This window comes from Triticum aestivum, chromosome 2B (assembly GCF_018294505.1).
Source record: "Triticum aestivum cultivar Chinese Spring chromosome 2B, IWGSC CS RefSeq v2.1, whole genome shotgun sequence".
Classification (NCBI taxonomy): domain Eukaryota; kingdom Viridiplantae; phylum Streptophyta; class Magnoliopsida; order Poales; family Poaceae; genus Triticum; species Triticum aestivum.
This window is the reverse complement of record NC_057798.1, coordinates 738,035,198-738,041,197: the sequence shown is the minus strand read 5'-3', so window position 1 is coordinate 738,041,197 and position 6,000 is coordinate 738,035,198.

Here is a 6,000-nt window from a genome sequence, read left to right as displayed (position 1 = left end):
GAGATCAACAACTACATCATAAGCAATGCAAAAACCAAATTGAGAGATCAGTCGGAAGTCAACTGACCTTGATGTTAACGTGTAGAGCAAAGCAGGCAACCTGGCTGGCCTCGTGCACCACCTTCATCTGTTTCATCATAAGGTTGGCTTGGAGTATGGCTTCCTTGGCAGCACCCGCCGGGTCATATGGAGTGTGATATGCAGCAAAGAGCGACGAGGGTAGTGCAGTCGGAGCAGCTACAGGATCTGAAGCATGGAGCTGTGCAGGTGAAGCAGTGACTTGAGGAGTCGACGCTGAATGACAGTCAGTCGACACAGGATTGGCAAAGGATATAAAGGCCTGAGTCGGATATCTGGACCGCTGAACCACTATCTCCATTGTTGGCGCCGACTGAGATTCCTGGACGATTGGCGTCCTCCTGCTTGAAGCCCTGCCCCTCCTTCCCGTAGTCTTAATAGGTGCTTCTTCATCATCGTCTGGAAGTTCAATGGCGTCTAGTGGGGCTGCACAAAAAACAGCCATGAGAACTCAATTGACCGACAATTCAACCAGCAAAATAAGCACAAGATCACAAGATCGTACCAGCTTTGGAAGTAGCCACATCGCCAGTCTCTTCCTCACCTTGGGCCTTGTCAACATACATGGAGGTCCCGGAAGTTGCAGCAAACAAATGTTCATAATTCACTCGGTTAGAGCAGAAGTATGAGTCACTAGGGAAACACAGAAAGGCATAACACTCACGCAGAAGCAACAGGAACGTCCATCTTGATCTTGGGCAAGGTCTTCCGAGACTTTGAGGGGGCAACCTTGGGTTGCTTGGCAACTATCTCTGACGGCTCTGGAGTCGAATTCTGAGTGCGCTTGTGCACTTGCGTGCTCGGAGCCACAGTTTTGCTACGCCCGCCCGCTGGATCATGGAACTGCTTGGATCGACGCTCTATGCGAGGTGGTGACTCAACCTCCTCTTCTTCATCATCCGACTCATCATCCTCTTCCTCATCTTCATCGTCAGGAGATTGCCAGCCGGCACTCTCTTCTGCGCTGTCCGCTCCCTCCTGGACTTGCTCATGGGCTTGTGCCCCGTTCAGCATCAAATACATCTCAGTATAAACCTACAAGACAAGAAGTTAATCAAACATCAGTCTGATTCAGAAATAGTTGCAAGACAGATTGAAGTACACTCGGTAGCAAGGGTCATACCTTGTCAGGCTGGTTGTCAGCGTCGAATTGATCGACTCTTCTGGCCCCCCTAGGGTTATCTTTGTTTCTGGTAATGCTCCTCAGCCACAGAGCCACCGTCTCATCCGAAACCTCCTCTGGGTGGACCTGAGCGGTGTCGTTGGAGCCCGAGTACATCCACATCGAGTGGTCACGGGCTTGGAGCGGCTGGATGCGTCGACTAAGAAACACCTCCAACAAATCCATGCCACTTACGCCCCGACGGACCAACTGAACTACCCTCTCGACCAACATGTTCGTCTCTACTTTCTCCGCTGTGGTAACAGTCAGTGAGAAGGTTGCTGGACTCGATCTAGGTTGAAGGGAGGAAGGTCGGTCGGCTGACCGGAGTCGGAATGTCCTGGCAGTAGAACCAGGTTGACTATCAGCTCGTAACCGACTCAAGAAGAGTCATAGTAGGAAAAATGCTACTCTTCCTCATCTGAATCCCTAAACCCCCGCACATCTGAATCACGTGCATTCTCTCGTCAGTCGGTTTTGCCTTCTTCACGGCTGAGAACGAACGGTGAAAATATGTTTAAAAAGACCCCAGTGTGGTCTACAGCCAAGGAAGTTTTCGCACATGAAAACGAACGCGGCGAGATACGTGATGGTGTTGGGAGAGAAGTGGTGGAGCTAAGCACCAAAGAAGCTCAGAAAGCCCCGGAAGAAAGGATGCGAGGGAAGGGAGAAACCACGATCGACGTGGGTGGCGAGAATGACACACTCACCCGCCCACGGCTGAGGCTCTATCTCGTCCTCCGGCAGCCTCACAGTCCTGGCAGCGATCAGGCCCGTGGCGGCCAGATCCTCCAAATCCTCGGGCTGGAGCGTGGACCGGATCCAATCTCCCAGGATCCAACCGGGCGGCAACTCGGACCTCGACGACGACCCACGATTCGTTTTCTTCCCCTTCGCCATCGTTGTCGCCTTCTTCGCTCGCTCCAATGCCGTCGTCTTGTCCTTCACCATTGTGACGGGATGCGCAAGGGCGGAGCAGCAGCGTCGAGGGCGAAAGAAAACACGGTGGAGAAGCGGAGGAAGAAGAAGGGGAATGGGAGCGCACTGTGCAAATGCATCGGCCCCGACGCCTTTTATGAGCCTACTTCCGAGTGGTTGACGCGTGGGCCCGAGCGATCCTGTCAAATCCCGCAACAGTCGCGCACCGAAAACGTGGCAAAAAAGTGGCATGAAAATCGAGGCGCCCGTGTCTATCTGTCCGGTTTACTGCGGTGCTCTCCGCCTCGCGCGCTTCCCCAAATTTTTGAATCCCGTGTGATCCGGGAGCCACAGTAACCAATCGCGCCGAAGATTTCGCACCATTACAACACTCGAGGATTACCAGTACAAGTTCACTCGACGACCTTTGAATCGATCAAGGCGACTGAAATGAAGTCAAAGTTTCAACAGGAACCTTGAGCCCAACGAAGATTCTTATGAAGCATAAAAGTCAAGACATGGTCAACTTCAACTTTCTTTCACTCGGACCTCAATCCATTCGGGGGCTAATGACGATGCCATAGACCTAGGGTAGGGTCATAGGCCTGACCTATACGCCCTACCCAAGGTCACTACCCTAGAGTCAAGGACGTTCAAGATATAACAAGGAGTATCAACTGAAGCCATCGAGTGCAATCCACTCGACCAGTCACCTCGCTCGGATACCTCCGAATTCACTCGACCTATGAAGTCATTCGACCATACAGGAAACCACTCGGAGTACAGGAGGCCTAAAGTCACCCAGGATGGCAGCGGTTAGGCCTTCACTCTGTAGTCTTAAAGATCATTTATGGCTGGCGTTACCAGTAACGCCCCATCTTAACTCACATTGAACCCTGTGTAACGGAGGTCTGAGAGGGTCCTGGCGCACTCTATATAAGCCACCCTCCTCCTATGGCACAAGGGTTCGCACCCCTTGTAACACATAACTATATTCCAGTCGACCGCCTAAGGGCACCGCGACGTAGGGCTTTTACCTCCTCCGAGAGAGGCCTGAACTCATAAACTCGTGTGTACAACCTCACCGTAGCTAGGGCGTCGCCTCCTCATACGCACCCCCTATTCTTACTGTCAGACTTAGTACCACGACAGGCGCCCCCCTCCTTCCCGGCAACCCTTCCTCCCCATCAAGCCATGTGACGGCTCACGCACAGAGGGACAGTCCCGAGGCTTCTCAAGGTGGGTACTTGCCGGTGCTGCTTCAGCACCGGCGACCTTGGACCTGCGTCTCGCCGATGTCCATGGTTGACAGCGCCCTATGTCGGGCAGCTTCGGCCTCGGCGACCAAGTAGCTGCGTCCCTTCTAGCTTGCCTGGCTCACCGACGTCCCGATGGCTATGGCCTCGGCAGCCAGTCCCTGTTTGCCGGCATTGCTAATCGTCGTTGTCCCACCCCCTCGTGGTTTGCTTCATCGCCTCCCCTACCATGTACGCCTCAAAGCCTCCCCTTTTGCTAGATCCAACGTTGTGTGTCCAGAGGTGGTGCCACCCTCCGATGGCAGGTGCAACCCCGCCAATCCCCTTCCGACATGGTGGTTCCGACCAGCATTGGCATCCTCATCCCTGACTCCAGATACGACGGCTATGAGATTGCTCAGCTTGAGGGCTGGGAGAAATCCTTGCTCGGCTTGCTGGTGCTGGCAGCGGTGGCGTCTGCAAATGTCGTTTCCTCCTTGGAGGCACTGTCAAGGCCCTCAGCTGCGCCCCTCTTCGAGCTCAGGGGAAACCCTAGATCTGGTTCCTCCGGACTAGATGGTGATGACGTCTCAGCGATGACTTCCTTCTTGAAGGCACTATCTTGCTCGCTCGCGGTATCCTCGGGTTCTGGCTTAGGCAATGCTGGAATTCTTGTTGGTTCGGCTTTGCCGCTCTTGGTTCAGGCTTGGTAGGTTTAGCTGTGATGTATCCTCTACTCGGGCCGAGCAACGCTTGTCTTTCTACTCCGGACACTATGTACACGCCTGCGTGTGTTCGTGTCATTGTTGTACCCCTCTTTGTACTCATTCTATCCCTCTATCATTGCAATGATACACAAGTTTTGCGTATTCGTGAAAATAATAATCCTAAACAGCGCCAAATCAATGAACTTCAGTAGAGGAATTTAAATTGGTAGCCTTAAACAAAATCAAATAAAAGAGAATCCTTACTACTAGAGTTACATGTTTCGATATACAAGGACGACGAAACAATTCGAGATGTCGTACGTGCAAAGAAGGTAACAGGAAAGTCAAATAGGGAATAAAACGTGAATTTATGTGATTTACAACCCAAAAGAATTACTATAAGATGCAACGTTAAGGGTAGAAATTTCTGTTGGGATAAAGTTGATATCACTATTTCTTTAGAAAAAGAACACAGCCATGGGCAAGTTCAACCTGTCAAGGTTTAGATAAATAAACGGATAAGAGCAAGCCACAAAGCACATTATACCCGTCGGCCGATTCCGATCAAACTTGTAGCCATCTCGACCATGACTTGTGTCTTCAGGCTTCAACAACCCAGCATCCACACTGCACAAAAACTTTTTACATCAAATCTTCATTTAAAGTCGGTATGAGTGGCTCCCGCACCGGTAGGGAGCACCGTCGCCGCTGCCTGATCTCCCTTCTCCGGCCACCTCCTCCACAACAGAGAGTAGATCCGAAACCCTCTCACCCCCTCTCTCCATCCCATCCTGACCCCCGCGAGACGTTTTCTTTTTTCAGACGCGAATATAGGTGGAACGAAACGAGTGAGGCGAAGGAACAAACGAAACGACAACCAGACCAACCATCACTACCATGACCCCAGTTTAATAGTAGAGAATTAATCTCTACCGTTAAAGAGGAGTTGGTAGCGTCGTCTTCACCTCCTCCCTCGGTTTTCGCCTCCCCACACCTCCTCTTTCACTTTGGTTTTCTTTTGGGTTTCTGGTAATCTCAACAAATGCCGAACAAAATAAAAACCAACGTAAATAAAGTAACTTAAAATGATCAAAACAAAATCGATACTTTCCAAATCCATGTCATGCATTAACTCAATCAAATCGAATAAAATCAATTGTTACCAAAATCTCAACTCAATCAAACTTTCCTAGTTTTACCTACGCATGCCCAAATCAAATCAAATGTAACAAAACCTCAACAAAATTAAAATTTTCCTTTCTTTCCTCTACCTGTACTCAAATCGAATTAAATCTTATCGAAATCTAGAATATGATGTGTAAGATATACGTTAGACATAATTGATGTTGAACCACTAGAATATTTATGCCCCTGTTGCAATGCACGGGCAAATAACTAGTTAATTTAGTTGATGATGTGCAAAAGCCCTATGATTACATCGACAAAAAGTAAGCGGTATTAAAAACCATAATCGATTTTAGATATTCATTATCATTAGAACTGAATTACAATTGCTTCGCAACAAAAAAAAAACTGAATTACAATCCCATGGGAACTCGATCATACATACATAGGTTATTAATAGTAGTAAACTTAGGTAGCTGGCTTTCAACACATACAGATTTAATCACTGAACTTAGGTAGCTGGCCAGGGCAGGTAGAGCTTCGCTTGGCCGGAGCATACTGTACACCTCGACCGCTAGTTTCAGGGGAAGACATTGCGAGACGCGGCACCGGCGGCGGCCGGCCCTGCTACGTTTGGGGCGGCCTGTACGATGGGCGCCACGGCGGCGACGAGGCCAGGGGAGCAGCACTCGGGTCTGCCATCACAACAGTTGAGGCGGCAGCAGGGGATTGGCATCACCTGGCCGTCACTCGGGGCCAGCGCCAGGAGCACCAG